Source organism: Falco rusticolus, chromosome 3 (genome assembly GCF_015220075.1).
Source record: "Falco rusticolus isolate bFalRus1 chromosome 3, bFalRus1.pri, whole genome shotgun sequence".
In the NCBI taxonomy this organism is placed as follows: Eukaryota; Metazoa; Chordata; class Aves; order Falconiformes; family Falconidae; genus Falco; species Falco rusticolus.
The window spans coordinates 96,802,899-96,819,370 of NC_051189.1; the positions used below are offsets into that span (position 1 = coordinate 96,802,899).

At 43.7% G+C, this 16,472-nt stretch overlaps 1 protein-coding gene and 1 long non-coding RNA gene across 8 annotated transcripts in view; one reads left to right on the forward strand and one right to left on the reverse strand.

The window, feature by feature from the left end:
- The window catches only part of ATXN1 (ataxin 1), a 218,873-nt gene that overhangs the window by 110,086 nt on the left and 92,315 nt on the right, over window positions 1-16,472 (forward strand). For 5 of the 6 annotated variants that reach the window (XM_037380537.1, XM_037380532.1, XM_037380535.1 and 2 more), the window contains one exon: window positions 2,547-2,637. The exons of the other annotated variant lie outside the window; for it this stretch is intronic. The gene's annotated coding sequence lies outside the window, so the exon portion shown is untranslated. The remainder of the gene's footprint in view (window positions 1-2,546; window positions 2,638-16,472) is intronic. 6 annotated transcript variants of the gene reach the window in all.
- Window positions 711-8,267, reverse strand: LOC119144770. 2 transcript variants are annotated; one of them, XR_005103208.1, is made up of 2 exons: window positions 8,019-8,267; window positions 711-3,053 (listed from the first exon to the last, which is right to left on the reverse strand). It is a non-coding gene; the product is annotated as an uncharacterized LOC119144770 (long non-coding RNA). The 2 variants fall into 2 exon arrangements; XR_005103209.1 differs by having other exon boundaries at window positions 711-3,056.

Genomic DNA, 16,472 nt, shown 5'->3' on the forward strand with positions numbered 1-16,472 from the left:
AGTTGGGTGCTGCTTGTCCCGTCTGGTGTGAAGATAGAAGATCATTGCACCTCTGTTTGTTATAGTCCAAGCACTTGATACAGCCTCACAGCCCTACTGAAACAGCAGATTGAACTATGCAGGTGCTGTCCGTCTGGGTCAGTGCAAAAACCCTGGTGTGAAACCACACAGTTTAGCTTAAACTGCTGCTAAGTCTGTTCCAAGTGTGTAACTTTGCACTGAAGTGGATGAGGAGCATTCATGCAGTTTGTACAAGCAGCTCAGTGGTGAAGTAATCTCCAAGAGGGTGCAGCAAGTGTCTTGCTGGCAGTAGTACCTCGTGTGAGCATATCTCCTCCTACCTGTTCATATCCCTTAGTCTTACTGTTCTTGTGCTGTCAGCGTGAATCTGCGAATGCACACTGCGTGTCTTAACCCTGCAGTTCTGGTTCACATGAGGTCCAGTCCTCTGCTCCTGCTCGCAGTAATGTTAGTGCCTCCAGTGGAAGAGGTCTGTTTGTTTCCATTTGAAAGTTTCAGCCCTGGTAATGATTTTGGTCTGGTTTTATGTGCACATGTCCTCTTCTGGGTCTGCCTGTGTCAGCACAAGCTTCGACATGCTCACTGCACCTCCCCTTGGAAATGACCCTCTGTAGGTCTGCTCTGGGGTGGAGCGAGTTCTCCCCAGCTGTTGGAGGCAAAACTGGGTTAGCATAAAAGAGCATGAAGAGTAGTTTGTAGCCGCTCCGGTTTATTTTCACCATAACGGATTACAAAACGCTTTTACACCAGACTGCTAGCACTTCTGAAGGGAGACAGTCATCACAGGAAGAGGGGCAGCTGGTGCCAAGCATGTGTGTGGGAGGAAAACCTCATCGAGTGGCGTAGCTGTGTTTGGAAGGGACCTTTGTCCACAACCTAAGTCTCTGAGTCTCAGTTCAGTCTGTGCAATGGGGAAAAATCCTTCTTACAGGGATGTTGCGAGCATGTGCTAATTTTAGTATATCAGGCAGTTAGGTAATAGGGTGACAGCCAGAAAATAACCCATAAGGAAATAGCTTGTTCTGTTTTTAAAGCATGGGTTTTAGGACCATTTTTAATAGTGAGAATGAAGCAAACTACTGAGTGTTGCTTATTCAGTAACACCAACTCTACTATACCACGAATGGCACCATTTCCTGTGAAAAAAACCCCTATGTGATCATAAACTTAAGAAAGAAGATGAGGTGTTGAACAATTGGCCATATTTCTGGTATTTCCTTGTCTTTAAGTTTTTGACTTAACATTCTTGCCATGTCTGTGTATGCATGTGTAACGAACTGTTTGTGACCAAGTTTGCAGTTGCTCAGTACTTTCTATCAAAAGATGTTAAGCATTTTAAAGAGGGCTTAAAGGACATTAAAGCATTTTACACTTCTGCCAGCATGCTTTCTTAAGCAGATTTCTGTCTCTGAAAGTGCTTACCTCTGGTTGCTGAAAATGACTGCATCTTTAACTCAAGGAGACAAAGGGGAAATGTTTTTTATGTCTTAAGTCTTCTAAATCTGATTGATAGAAAGTCATTCTTGGTCCAGGTCTCCCTGATAAGTCATTTCCCTATATTTGTAAGTCCTTGCATAGCAACAGGTGAGTGAGAGATACAAAAAAATAAGGCTGTGAAACCACAGATGATGTCAGCAAGGAAATAGAGCTGGGTTAACTCTCATAACTAGGCTTAAATCGTTTTGAAAATGACACCATTTGAAATTGTCTGTGTTGCTTGCTTGCACAGTGTTCAAGGAGTTGAGTGTCTTACTGTATAGCAGAGGAAATGGGTACACTGACAAGTAAAAAACAAAATTATCACAGCACCTGTTGGTCACTTCCCGGGGTGCTGAATAGGTATTGCTCCAGCTGATTTCAGAGTTACGAGGATTCAGCAACTCTGAAACCCAAACATGCAGCATTTCAAGGCGCAGAAAGAAGTTGACATGAGAAAACGTTGGTCTTGGCAAGTTTTGCCACAGAGTAAATGACGTGTGAACTCCCCCTGTAAGAGCGACTCCTTAGTAACTGCCCTTGTGTGTGCTATTAGGCCAGTGGATGTGTGGTGAACGAGGCGGCTCACCACCCTGCCTGGAAGGAGTTGCCCTTCTGTGTTTACTCAGGTCTGAGATCTGGCGGTCTGGGCAGCTGCTGCAGAGCCTGTCGGTCCATGCACCCAGCTGCCTTGTTTCTCAACCCATCTTGCTGCTCTTGCTCTGGCTTCACGAGATTGTCTCTGTCTGTAGCACAGGTAGAGCAAGCACAGTGATGGGAAATGGCTTGGGCTTTTTCTTTTCTTGAGGAGGTAAAGATGCTGTGCCTTGTCCAGGCAGTCTGAATAGTTTTTGTTGTTGGGGCCATGTGTTTAGTAATTTGACTTTGCTGTTAATCTGTTTTATTCAGTCAGAGGCATACCACAGACCTATTTTTTGATCAGGCAGCATTCATGTGCTGTAATAATTCAAAAGCAGCGTTCACAGATTAGCGTGAAATGCCTGTTGCTCACTTCTGTACATGCGTGTCTTGCCCTTGCCTTCCCTTAGGTACAGCTTACTCTGCAAGCTGTAAACTCCATGGAGCAGGTGCTGCACAGCAGGATCCAGGTTTCATCGTGTTTTCTGGACATGCCGTAATGTAAGTAAGGATACTTTGTCTTGCTGAGTAATTAGAATGGTTCACAGTAGCTGAACTTGCAGTGTTTCCTGTGTGCGGGCTGGTGCAGAAAGGGATTTTTCTTTCCAGGCTGAGAGAGGGCTTTGCAAGTGTTCTCCAGGTCACAGCAGCAGCTGGGTGTTTGGGTGCTGGACAAAGATATAATTTGGAAATAGCTTCAAAGTTTAGAGATGGCCCTTTGTGGACTAACACTCCCAGATGAGTTAAGTGGGGGAAGTTCACACCTCTCAGTGCTGTTGTTTCAGTCTGCCAGGCTGCAGACTCGGCGAGAGTGCAGCACGCAGATTTTTGTAGTAAGAGCTTTTGTTGCTCCCAGAAGTGCTAGAAACTTAATTGCTTTCAAAGGCAAGCCCGGAATCTGGAGGACCCAGTACAACCTGCTGAGAGAACATAAATCATGAGATACTATCAGGTTTCTGTGCTTGGGCTTGCGTGGAGTGAGTTTGCTTTGTGAGCGAATGCCTTTGGAATACACTGGTATGTGGGTTTTTTGTTGATTCTTAGACATAGCAGTAATTGTTGTTGGTGTTGTTAATGGGCATCTATGTTCTGCTCTGTAGTTACTGTTCATGTTTACTAAAAAGTGTGCAGACAAAAAGAAATACTTGTTCTGCCGTGAAATCATGAAAGCATTTCTACGTTTAAATGGATTGACAGCCGTCATCCAGGTGGTTCCCAGCCATTGTCCCTTCAAATATGCATGGAGAGAGAGTTGGCCAGTTGTCGTTTGACCACTGCTGTTTATCTTTGCTTAGAGACAGCACTTAAAATGCCAGTATTTACTTTTTTTACGCTAGTTTGCCAGCCACTTTTGTCCCTAGCCAAATGAACCGTGATGGCAACTGTGAAGAAACTGCCTTTTGTGGATAAGGAATAACATTTTCAAATGTCCTTACATAGCGTGGTTCCCGAGTTTTATTTTCCAGAGTAGCTCTTGTGAAAATCTGTGGAGCTGGTCCTTAAGTTGGTCTGGGTGGGGGCTGGGTTTTTTTCTCCACAACCCAGTTTTCCCCATTGCCTTAAATACTTAGTTTATAGGCTTTCCATTGATAGGAATACTCTTTTGATATATTTTGCATGGAAACTAAAGCAGGAAAAGGTTTCAAGTTAAGCCAGCCAAATAATCTTAGGTCTTTTGATCAGTTTCCATTTGTATTAAACCAGTAACCTGACCTATTAGACGTTGTTTGAAAGGAAGTTCAGTGTTTAAAGAAGATAAACATACCAGTTGACATTCAATATGCCTTCTCAAGTCACCAGCAGAAACTGCGCCGAACCTTGTTGGCAGAAGTGCCTTCTGCAAAGGGTTCCTAAAAACACCTCCCCAGCTCTTGGATTCGTTTCTGAAATGCTCTGGCACTGCCGTGGGTCTGGTGCCAGTGCTGGACACTTGGTCCCGCTCCAGTTGGAGCTGAAGAAGGGCTCAGTTTTAAGACCTCTAGGACGCCTTTGTGTCCAGAAGAAACCGAACACGGGAGTAATGTGTCATCCAGACTGTGGTATTCCTAGAAATTGATGAATATGCTGTTTTAATTTGAGGAGCTTATATAGCTGAAGTTAGAGATACTAGTGCTTAGAAGCAAGAGATCTGCAGCTCTTAAGACTGCCTGGTGCACAAACAAGCAAAGATCTACATTGCTTTGAGGTGCTGACAGTTATCACAGCTTTGTGCAGACACACCTTTGCTGGTACTGACAAAACACAAATACCAGTTTCCCATCACTGTGCTCTCCTTGGCTGGTGTACAGCTTAAAATGGTATACCTTCACAACTTCAGCACAGAAAACGGAAACAAGGGGTCAACATCGACAGTGGTCTCTTATCAAATGGTTGATTTTAAATGCTTTGAGTAAAGACAGTATTTTAAAAATAAATTAGATCTATTATTTGAAAATTGGACATTTAATGTGTTGCATCACTCTCACTCCAGGACACTCGGCTGAAGTTGCACTGGATGCAAAGGCAGACTTTGGTCCTGATGGGGACAGTAGCAAATGAAGGAAAAATAGTATTTTCTTTCTGCAACAGTGAGTTCCTCCAAACATCATAGATAACTGAAAAGTCTGTTTTCAAAACAGCTCTGACCCTATATGCAAATAAAATTTCTGTGATTTCAGCTTTTGCTAGAAAACATATCTATTATGCTTCTGTGTGACAAAGCACTGGCATATTAAGAACCAAGTGCTTCCTAAAGAAACTAATTTGAAATCCAGGGTAGGTCACAAGTGAAAAGACATTGAGACTCGCCCGAATCCGCATCATTGTCCTGGTTTTGGCTGGGATGGAGTTAATTTTCTTAGTAGCTGGTGCAGTGCTGTGTTTTGGCTTTGGTGTGAGAATAATGTTGATAGCACACCGATGTTTTTAGTTGTTGCCAGGTCCCCTTCTCCTTCCTTTTCATTGTAACTGCTACTATTATTATTGGTTTTGTTTTATTTTATTTCAGTTATTAAATTGTTCTTACCTCAGCCCTTGAGTTTTACATTCCTTTCCGATTTTCATCCCCATCCTTCTGAGTGAGGGGTTTGTGAGCGAGCGGCTCCGTGGTACTTAGTTACCGCCTGGGGTTGAACCACAACAGTCGTGGACCACCATGTATTTCAATCCGACTGTCAGTAACAGCCTACCTGCCCATAAAAGTTTCACATTAAGATAAAGAGTGTATTGACAGATTTCAATGTATCTTATCTCATAAGACTACAGATTGACTGTTGGGAAAAAAAGTGTGACAATTAGGCACTGCAGGGGCAAAAATAGTGTTCCCAGCTGCTGTTAGCACTGCATTTAATCTCAGTACTTTTTGCCATCTGCTATTCAAGCACTGCAGACTGTTAGGAGAGTGGGAGACGGCACTGGCTTTGGGTAGCTTTCAGAAGAGCTGAGCAGATTCTTTGATTTGCCGTGGTCAAACATCCTGATTGCCACAGTGTCACTCAAGTTGCCTTTTTGACTTGGTGACTGAAGTCTGTTGGGAATCCTTCTAATGAAGTGGTGTGCAGCCTTCTTGAATTAAAAGTTAGAGTGGCTCTGCTCGCCACATGCTGCAGTGGTGGCACAGTGGCAGCGCTGACCAAAGTCTCTGCAGTGGGTGCGTATCTGCTACTTATATGTGTTCTGCTGGACGTTACCCCTGTGCCTAAGGACAGCAAGGCAGGCCCCACAGTGGGCATGCAGCACAACCAAGGCCTTTGCCAGCTGGAATATTTTCTCCTCCAACTCATCTGTTATGTTTCTGTTGGAACATGCAAGGTGCTGTAATGATTTGGGTGACTTTTTTTTTAGCCTATGACCTGTGTTTGTATCATTGCAGGCTCTGAATAGTTTTATCAGTTCTGGTTTGCTTTGTGCCTTACCTGGGGTAGGTGGTTGTCTCTTGCATCTTCATCAAGCACGAAACTCACAAGCATTGCTTGGTAACAATGCCAGGTAAACTCGCCTTGCCACTGTTACAATTCTCAGTCTTCTGAAAAGCCAGTAGATGGGGTCTGTGCAATGCCTGTGCAATACCACTGCACTTCTCAATCCAAAGATCTTTGGATTCCAACTTAAATTTTTTCATTTTTGTTGCAGAGAGGTTTGTTGTTGGGTTTTTTTCTGTTAGGGGTGGCCTTCCACATGGATCACAAAATTAAGCATCCCTGAGCAGAAACACCCAAAATTCTTGATTGATACTTAGGCATTAAATACTCTGAGCATGATCTACTGTGCACCTTGCAATACAGTTAGGTCTTTGAAATGTGGGTATGAGTTTTAACATAAGCTTTTTTCCTTCTCTCTCTCTGTCTTTTTTTTTTTTTTTTTTTTTTTTAATTAACTAGTCATGAACTAGGAATGTACTGGATAACTGAAAATTACCACAGACTTCTGCTTAACTTGAGGTTCCAGTATTAGGTACAGATGCCATTGGGCCAACTATGAAATTCACTTCCTCTGTTTGTGTCTCCAAGCCCAGCATCTAAGAGTAAATGTCTGTTTGTATGCGTAATTCTGTTGTTTATAGATATGAAAATTGAATTTGCTAGCAGTGTAAATTAAAATATTTTGCTGTTGTTAATAATGTTAATAATGGTTGTGTAAATAATAATGATTAAATTCAGGCTGTAGAAAGGGTTGCTGTCACATCGCGGAGTGGATTTCATGCCTATAGGTCAGTTATGGTAGACTTGAAATAGGAAAAAATGTGAAAAAGGAGATGAGTGTGTTTGGGACAAGAGGGTCCTGAATTGTCTTCTTCAGGGGAAGGTCACAGCAAAGCAGAGCATGAACCAACATGGAAATAAGCTGGCCCAAGGTCATTTATGCCATTCAAAATGAAACAGTCTAGAGATTAGGTAGGTCTTGGCTGCTTATACCTGATCTGTGATGGAGAAACCTTCAAACGATTTGGTAATAATTAACCAAGGGAACTCTGCTAGAACACGATCTGTGTCTGACATGTATGCATGTAAAGAGGGAGTATCTCCCCAAGAAATAAGTTAAAATTAGAAGACTGTATCAGAATTCAGTTATCTTCAGAGAAGAAGTATGAGTGCTGATGGCCAAGACCTACAGCTTAAGTTTCCCAAGAGATTTTGGGAAGAAATGACGTGCATACACACGTACACTCTCCTCCAAGCTATTAATGCAGTTGCAGGAATGTAAAAATCTGCAAATAGCAGAGTAGCCTCGATTAATTAAAAAGAAAAGTTTAATAGTGGAGTATGACAGTCCTGAAGGCACCGGTTTCGCTTGAGCCTGTGATGAAAGGGGCAAATAACACAAACCTGTTACCTAGCACTGCCTTTCAGATGAGACCCCGACTAGACGTGTTTTAATCTGGTGTGGTAGTGTGCCCAAAATACTCTGAGCGTTTAGCAGTTGCACAAATGATTCACTTTCCTAGCAGTCTGATTTTGTATTATAGCAGAGTCTGTTTCCCCTCTGTCTTTAATGTGCAATTCTGCTGAGTGTGCCATTCACGTGGGTTGCCTTGGGCAGACTGCAGGTCAGCTTTTGAATGTAGAATTCATGAAACTTAAGTATTTTGTGTACAGTTAACGGCAGTTGTGCAAGCACAAAGGCTTCGCTTTATCAGCAGATGTGGTCTAGGTTTACATTTATGTGCACACGAAATTCTTACGTTTATTGCAGCTGAAGGAAAAAAATCAGGAGCTTGGTGCAGTCTTTTAACAATCTGCTTTGGTAGCTGGCCAGTCCACTTACCCTTGCATGAAGCACATGCTAGGGTGGTTCTTTCTTACATTAACTCTTTGAAGCTGGGAAACGGGGATAATTCACATGACGTGGGAAGGGAGGGGAAAAAATTAAAATAAATGCAAGATTAGCAAAAACTTTGTACTCACCTTGCACCAAGCCAGGAAGGGATTTGTGTACGGTGGGAGTGATTAGGAGGTAATGTTTGCTGGACTGCTGTGGCGGACAAAGGATATTTGAGAAGGTGTTCCAGCTCTGCTGGAGGCGGCAGGGGTAGCAGAGGGCAGCCTTTCCTCTTGGAAAAGACAGCTGCTGGGTTGGGCACTTTTTGGTTAGTTGCTGGCTGTTGTTTGCCATAGCTCAGCTGTTTCCCATGTGACATGGTTGCATTTCCTCACGTCTTGCCCAAGCTGGTGCTGGTGTTTGGAGCAGAAGGCACTTGGCCAGCATTGCTCCTGTCTGGTTAAGGCTTTTTTTTGTTTCTTTGTTAGTTTGTTTTTGTTTGGTTTGTTTTGTTGGACTGGAAAGAGCTGGGGAGGAATCATAGCCGTGCATGGAGAAATGGTGTTGAGAGGAGTGCAGAGGGAAGGCCACATATCCCAACTTCCCAAGTGCAGAGCTTCTTTGTAGCGCCTCAGCTTGGCCCAGCCAGGTGCCCATGATGCGGTGGTGAGCTAAGAGTGGGCTGGGACTTCCTTGCAAAGTGATTAATGCAATCTCCAAATGCTATAAGGGGGAGTCATTCCTGAGCAGTGGTGGGAGTTTTTTTTCCCAGGGTTAAGCACTGTGCTGTTCTCCTTTAAACCAGAGAGATGAGAGTCCGGCAGAGGGATATGAAAAATAGATTAGCTTAAATTGAAACATGGCATCTGGAACACCTCAAACTTTGGCAGACCTCGAGATAATACTTCAAAGTTGTTCAGCCCCACAAGGTACGGTATAATTTTCTGTTTGGTGAACATATTACTCTGGAACTGGAGTCAGTCTTGGGGCTTCCCTGTGCTGGGCACTGTCACTCTAGCTACAAGTTAGCTCCTGGCTGAGCTGACTGAGCTTGCATGCTCTGAGCTGCATACATGCCTGTTCTCCATCTCCACAAATATTTAGCAGTAAACATTTACCCTGAATTGGTTTTACCACATTGAGCAACAAAGTGTAAATATACCCGAGCCTTACTGAACTAACTGTCTTTGCTCTCCTGAAATGCTCTTTCATATTTGAAAACCATTAAAGCCAAAGCAATGTCAATATTCTTTGTTTCATGACAGCGTGAAAAGAGCATGGCATCCTAATTAACCTGCAATTCAGATGTATGCAGGGACACTTGGAAAGCGCTGGGCTCCCTCAGCTCACTGCAGTTTGGCAAGTATCTGTCTCACTTCCTTGATCGGATCTGGCCACTGAAGAGAATTTAGCACATTATCTGTCATTCTGGCATTGATGAGGTGATTCCCCAAGTTTTCCAAGGGCAGTGAGTGCCTGTAATTGTCACCATAGTACGTGGACCTGCTGCTTTGAGAAAGCAAGTCAGCCTAGTTCAGTTTGCTTAGCCACGTGAGTCTGGAGCTCATTCTGAAATACAATTAATATATGCCTGCATATAGGTAGGATTGTAGGTTGTAAGACTACTAATTGGTTTCAGTGTTGTTTGCTGCTTGAATATTGGGGGTTTTGTTGTCTAAGGTAAAAAGAACATAATTATTTTTAGCTTATAATGAAAACCACATTTCTCTTAAATGTCTTGATATGAAGTAATTTAAACTAAATTTCTGCACAAATAATTTCCAAGAGATTGGCTGTCAAGTATGATAAAAAAAAATCTGTACTCTTGCAGGGACCCAATAAGACTTTGCAAATTTAGATTTATTTTCAACGTTAAATGTGGTTGAAGATGTCATTTTTTAAACAGCACTTTTAGAAGTAGTTAGCTTGAAAGTATAGCAATTCAAAGCACAGAGGGAATGATTTTGAAGTGTAAAGTCTTGAAACACAACGCAGAGGTTGACAGTTTCACTACAATTAGAAGCAAGGCAGGCACAACTCCCACTTCTGAAAACTTTCCTATCGCACTGCTTCCTCTCTTGGCCTAGAAAACCTCAAAAAAAACCCAACCCTTTGAGTGGCTTTGCTTATTGACTTAGCATAGTTATACTCAATAGCATTAGGAGACAGAGCAGAAAGGGCTGCCAAATCTGTCTGTAAAGAATAATCTTTACAGAAAGCTTCACAGAGGTATTTTTTTCACATGCTTTCAGTCTCCTGAGAGTGCTGCTTTTTTTGAGGAAAGCAAGTTTTAGGGTGTTTTTTTTTTATTTTATTTTTTTAACAAGGCTTGTTTTGTTAGGAAACCACTCCCTTCTGCTTCTGCATTTAGACTCTCTGCTAATTGCCTTTTGGTCGATGACATTTTCCATGAATTGCCACATTCTCCCACACTGTTACAACTTCACACTGATTATGTTATGTTATGTGGCACTTCTGCCTGCTGTCTTTGGGAGGAGTGACTGAGAGAAGGATATGGTGTACCTGGGAAATTGCAATTCATTGCTTTCGGAGTGAAGTTTGCTGGAACCGAGTTTTGTAGCTGCTGAGACACGGCAGAGGCTGTTCCTCCCAGGCTGAGCTAGGTGGCAAGGGTAGGTGGGATCAAGAGGGTACCCTGTTACTGTGTCAGTTTAAGCACCGCTCTGCTATGTGCTGATGCTGAGGGGTTTGCATCAGAAGTCATGACAAGGTGGTGTGTGGTGTGTCAGGCTGATATTTTTCATCCTAGTTGCACACTGTAGTGGGAAGCCAACCCCAAACCCTGGTGCCAGAGAGGGTGTGGGAAGGGGCAGTCATCGTGGACACTTCTGTCTCACTGAGCCCCTTGGGGTGCCCACCGAGCCCAAACTGCAAGCCTGTGTTTCTCCCAGGGCCTGGGGACAGCTCAGGTTTGTTGTTAGCCCAGCTCTGTCCTCTGCAGCAAAACCTCCCAGAGCTGCATGTAAGATCATTGCTGATTGAAGCTCCAGTGCTGCCGACACGAGGACTGGATGTAGCAGGGTTGTTCAGCACAGCTAATCCACTTAAACCGTGGAGCTCATCTGCTGATCTGCGGGGTGACGGCACTCCTAGTTGGGGTGGCTAAAGAGGCTTTGGCTTGGGCTAGCACTTCAGGGCAATCAAAACCTGCAGCTAGAGCTGAGCATATGGTTATAGTAAGTTGGCCCTGACTCAAACAAACATGGTTAAAAGTGAGAGGTTAGGTGGGATAACCTTCTCTACTTAAGCCTTGTCTTAGCTCATGGAGCTGATCAAGACATTCAAGTGCTTTTCCAATCTAACTGCTTTGATCGAAGGTAGGGCTTACTTGGCCTGTGAACTGGGATGAGCTTTGCCAGTAAAAGCCTGATTTTTTAACTAGGATAATTACATCCACAGTGCTAGCAGGTAAGGTTTCTGCTTTAATCGTATCACTGCACATAGTCTTTTACAGGTAGAAAACCTGTGATTTCTGACGTAATAAGCGTGGTTGGGTCCCACCTACGCTGTGGCTATTGGCAGCGGTGCAGGATGAACAGCTGGTGGTGTAACAGGATCTCTGAGTACATTAGTCTGTTGTCCAGCCTGTGACATGAGGGTTTTCACCTCAAAGTGGTGGTTAAAAAATTCAGGTCCATCCAACATGCCAGCAGCAGTGCCAGCTGCAGGCAATCTCAGCGTGGCCTTTTCTGCCACGTGATGGTTGGCAGGGATGGCTGCAGCCCACCAGAGCAGGCAGTGGTCACTGCTCCTGCCCTGCTGCTGTTTATTCTGGATAAAACCTTTGTTTATTCAGCCTTACCCTTTTTTGTAGTTGAGGGGAAAGGGAGGGGGAGTATGAGGAGCAGCGTGCAGTACATGTACACTGCTGAGTCCTCTACTATCCCTCCTGCAGTACTAGAAGGCGTCTGCAGAGGCTAAAACTTGGTTTCCTTTTGCGAAAAGGGCTCATAATGTTCCCACAGACCAAATTCTTTTCTGCTGCTAATCCTTGCTTGATGCAGGGAGGTGGAAACGGGAGTGCTGTGGGTCCAGTTGATTCTGGTCCCACTGCAAGCCGATGAAACCAGGGACCACTCTCATGCCACCCATGCAGCCGAAAGAGGCAGAAATGAAGGCAGGGCTCTTAACTCTCTCTGAATTTCAGGAAAGGCCGAAACTGGTCTGTTGGAATGAGGTGAGAACCAGGAAACAGGAGGACCTGTGTTGCATAGCTTTGAGCAGGTCAGTTATCTCTTCTCCAGTGAAATTCCCCTTTGCATAAGGTATGAATAATAATATCAACTTACCTTGCAGGGGTGTTACGGAGTATGCAGTTAATTTTTCTTTTTTTTTTTTTTTTTTTTTTACAATGTTTGTAATATCTAAAACCCTAAATGAGTGCAAAGTATTATTGGGATTTAATTTTATTGAGGGTTAAACATTGGTGACGTGCCCAGCTGAGCATTCACTGGCAGCAAGCTAGGCAATTGACCAGCAGCAAGCGTGTTTGGCAGCAAGCAATGGACAAAAAAGGAAAACAGGGCTAACTTATTCCAGTCCTATGTATTTTTTTTCTCTCTTAGCACCATACGTTTCCCATGAAGCAGATGGAGGTGATCAAAATATCAAATTGGAATTCTGTATTTTAATAGACTTGAATTTTACTGTATAAAAGGCAAATAAAGGTTAAGGGCATGAAGATTTGTCTTGTAGGAGGGTGAGAGAGTGGAAGTGCCTCCAGACATGCCCTGAATGGCCCTTAAACAATGGCTTTTGGAAGAGTAGTTAGGTGGCTGATTTTGCACTGGGGTGGGGGGTGTGTGGGGGGTAGCATGCCAAGGGTGCTGGTTCCTGCACGTTTCATGCTGTTGCTGATGAAGGTTCTGCAGTGGACTAAAACCATGGAGGGAAATCACTTGAACAAGGTTGGTGCCTTGTGGCAGCAGCACAAGACAGGGGATGTGCAGGAGCTGGGTGTGTGTAGGGGCTCTGTGTGCAGGCGCGCGTGTTGGGGGTTGCTCCCGAGTTTGAAACATGAGTCAGTGCCAGACTCCAGCGTGTTTCTGTGTTAGAGCCTCTGAGTGTAAGAGAGGGAGAGACAGTATGTGTGATTTCTCCAGCTTACTCTTAATTTCGCATGAAATAGGGGCTTCCCAGTGGTGGGGTTACTCCAAGTGCGATCGCACCAGCAGGTCTCGCGTTGCACCTCGGCATGTGTGTGCCTCACATGCATTTTGTTACAGCCTGCTCATTCTTGTTAATTTTTATTAGGTGTGAAATGCAAAGGCTTGTCCTAATTACCACTGGTAGATGATAACACAACTGAATAACAATCTTCTGATAATCAGGGTTAACTTCTGCCCTTGGATAATTACATGCCAGGATCACTGAAACTGGTGTATTCCTGGTAGAGAGGCAAAATATGTCCCACACTTGCTGTATGCGTTAATTCAACTCTGTAACGGTGTCCTGAGGGACAGGGGCAAAGGTCAGCAAAGCAGAAAAGGATCTTTCCAGTGTCTTTTTTTAAGCTTTAGGCCAAAGTCTGCATCCTACCCTTGTTCTCACTGCATTTGAAAACATTGCCTGGCCCTGGATTTTCTCAAGGTTTGCTTTCTTCCCCAAGTCTAAAAGCTGGCATGGTCACTTACCCAAACACAGTGACAGCATCAGCTCCACAGTTAACTTCTTATTTAGTGGTGTTTCTGAAAATGACAGTTGCTGCATGAAAACAAATGGTAGAGATGCAGCATATGTTGCACATAATGATAATTTATTGTCTTTTTTTAAAAATTACAATATAAAATTTAGGGGGCACATTTCCAATCCTGTGAAATTCATGGCGCAATGCCAGTTTATTTGAAAGAACCTTGTATTTGTCCCTAAATCTTCCAAGTCCTTAACTACAATTTCCTTTCTCACATGCCACTCACCTTTAAGACAGTACTCCTTTTTTGGCATTATTAATTATCATTATTGTTGTTGCTGTTATTATTCCAGGAGATCTGTATGGAAGGAACGCTGAAATCTGGATTAAAAATAGCATTTTCACGTCCTCCCACTCACTGTACTTCGTGCACAGAATGCCTTTTATAAATGCAGACTTGCTGCTTGGCTAGATAAAAGAAGCTGTCACTTCATTTCCATAACGAAGTCGTTCCCAGGAGAATTTCATTGTTTTAGCAATAAAATTTCTCTAAAAGGCCTCTTATTTTGCCTGAAAAAGGTAACAGAAATGAACTTCTGAGTGGTTATTTCACAAAACAATTAGGAGAAAGCAAGACTGTCTTGATTTGATGTAAGGAGATTTGTATGTGTATGAATTCCGTTTCGTGTAAGATAAGAATACATTCCTAACTGAAAATCAAGTTAAAAACACCTTCCCCACAACCTTACACAAAATCACAATTTTTTTTTCCTGTGCTTGCAGAGACATCACACTTTATCAGCGCTCTCCTGAATAAATTTGGTCATATCCCTAAGTTCAGCCCTGTTTCAAAAGGCACTTGTGGGACTTCTGATTCAGATGCGTTCCTGAATTAAAGGCAGTCATAGATAATCATTACCAATTATTACAGTGCATTAGTTTTGTTACCGAGTACGTTCTTATTTTTGGGAAGGAATGATGGCTGTATGCTGTATTGAGGCTGAGTGCTCGGTGAAGCAGGGGCTGTGCTTTTGCTGTGTGTACATACACTAGCAAGTGTGGCAGCCCCCAGTCCCTCCTTGCCTGAGTGCAGCATGCTGCCACAGCCTTGCTCACCGCTTCTCCAGCATTTCTCACCCCTTTTCTCCAGCTGGTCTGTGTCCCGTGCCAGCATGACGTTCCTTTTCTCTGAATGCTGAACATGCTAAAGCATGTCAGAATTAGAGAAAGTCCTGATGTAGAAAGCATATGCACTAAGTGAAAGGACCTATGGCTTGTGTTTAGTTCTCTCCCTTTTTTCTTTTTTTTGAGGGGGTATCTCTCATTTGTCACCTGTTTTGAGCCATATTTGTGTTTTATTGGGTATGAATCGATGCACTTACTACTTCAGTCACCATAGACAGCCTACTACTCACAGCTAGGTACATGTGATCAGGAACAAAAGGGAAGAGGGGAAAAACATTTTCTTTGTAGTCAGGCGAGCCTTTATAGATTTGGCACCACACTTAAAATTGCGTTGTATTAAAGAAATGCAACAATTTCGGAAATTATTATTTATAGGAAGGTTTGTGAATTCAGGATGTGATATTCTGAGTCACCCAACAGCAAACATGTTTGCACTCCGGCTGGTATGACTCATGCTGGCATTTGTCTTAAGTGTGGCAATTGTTTTAGCCCTCTGCTTGGTGCATGATGAATGAAACGGCTGAGGTCCCCTGTTGCAGATTTACTACGTGCAGCTATGCTGGTAAATCTCAGGCTCAGCTGTAGAGTATTTCCTGTAACACACACACACACACATGCACACACACGCACATACGCGTGCGCACCCCCCCAAGTAATACTTTACTTTTAAATACTAGATTCATAGAAAGGAAATGCATAATTACAGTGCTGGCTTTTGCACCACATAAAGCACCCCACATCAAAAGGTGTTTGCCATTAATGTTTCAACAGGTAATCTCTGGATTTACTGCCAAGCCATGTTCCTGTTACTTAGCACTCAGTGTTGAAATCGTTGAAATCTCGGTTGTAAGCTAGCATCGTCATCTTAATCCTGCAAAAAAGTTATTCAATAGTGCCTTTGTTTTCCAGCACTGTTTCACGTTGCATCAGCAGCACAGAAGATGTGGCCACGCTGGAAGCGGGGAGAAGGTTAAGGGTGGGTTCTGGGCTGGCTTCCTAAGGAAGCAAGGCTCACGTGGTGGCATTGTTTGTGCCTGCACCCATGTGTGTGTCCCCAGCCTGGCGGCTCCTGTTACTTGGGTCCTCTTCAACCCACCCTGCTGCACGGGTAGAGGCTACAGGGAAGCTGCTCCCTGAGAGCTTTGTGTAAGTAGGCAGATGAATAGCTGTGGGAAGCTGTGGCTGAGCCCAGTGAGGCCCCAGCTCAATTCTTACTGGCACCAGGGAACTGGTATGGTGGGCACCTGCTGGGATTGTTGCTGCCAGCAAAGATCAAGCCTTTTTGCTGGTGTTTGTTAGTGCTGCAACCCACTGAACTGTCTTTTTCAGGTGGTTTTCTCTTTGGCTTGTTAAAATACTGCAAATAAACAGAACCTCAGCCCGTGGTTTTGGTGCTGCTGTGCTTTGGGGCTCAGGGCATTTGGATTCCCCCTTAACACTGTTTGTTTGCGGGAGAGCTGTGGCCGTACGTGTAAGGAAGGCCTAGCCCTTGAGCTCGTTCTCGTCTGCAACAAGTTACAAGAGTGCTGCAGTTCTTCAAATACGCAGGAGGCTCATTGTCTCAACTCAGGGCTGAGCTGCATTTTTTGCATAATAGCTTCCACAAAAGAAAAAGAGAAATACTTGTCATGTAACAGAAACATCCAGAGTGGTTATTTTTATTGCTTATATCTGTTCAACATAACTGGCTCTGAGCCTGAATTATTATGGACCGTTCGCATTCTTTTTCCAATCTTTTCTGCACAGAAGACCTGTAGGAATGACT